Here is a 907-nt window from a genome sequence, read left to right on the forward strand (position 1 = left end):
AGCCCAGCATGAATGGGCACAGGTTCCTTGCCTCTGGTTTAAAGGTTTGGTGGCTGAGAAAGCCAGTACTGTGTTTTTTCAAATACTAGCTTCTTTAAGGGAAAGGACTGTATCTTAGTAGTAAGGCACAGTAGTAAGACCCCTAGGTATAGGGTGATATATAAATTCAATAAATAAAGAATAAAATGTACCAAATGTACCAGGTTCAATTCTGGCATCACTAAAGAAGGCTGTGGAAAAAACAAGCACTTAGCTTTTTTCCCTCACAAAGTGGTTTGACATTTGTCCAAATGGTTCTCTTTCTCCGTAAGACTCACTTGTGATGAGGTAGATGGGGGAGTTAAATGCAATTTGGAAAATGGCTTTCACAGAATGGCAATTTTGGGGGCCAGAAATTCATGCAATGATAATGGCTTGCAATTTTTTTTGCAGTAGCTTGCAGCAAATTATCATATATGGGCTAATCTCCTTTTAGTGTTAAGGGCAATTAACTGACCACTTTCATTAATGTCTTGTGGATGTAAACTGATCTAGACTACGGTAAGTAGGCATAAACCTTTCTTTTGGCCTGCCACACTGTGACAGATTACACAGGAAAATGTTGTATTCCAATAGCTCCACCTAGTGTTGTCCGGACATTATTAACAGGTTCCTAAAACACTGCAACTTCGAAACATACGAATTAAAAGAAAATGTTCTATGTAAATGTCCAAAAAATTAGCTCAAACCTAAATAAACTACTATATAAATTTAGGAATGCTGAATGCAGTGTTTCCTTGTGAGATCACAGGGCAGATTGTTCCTCTTTTAACAAATATTGAAATGGAATATACAAATAGAATACAGTGGGATGAAATAAACATGGATGAAATAAACATGAATTTGCACAAATCTGAACAGGAAGAGA

The sequence above is a fragment of the Podarcis vaucheri genome (genome assembly GCF_965113315.1).
Source record: "Podarcis vaucheri genome assembly, chromosome: 4".
In the NCBI taxonomy this organism is placed as follows: Eukaryota; Metazoa; Chordata; class Lepidosauria; order Squamata; family Lacertidae; genus Podarcis; species Podarcis vaucheri.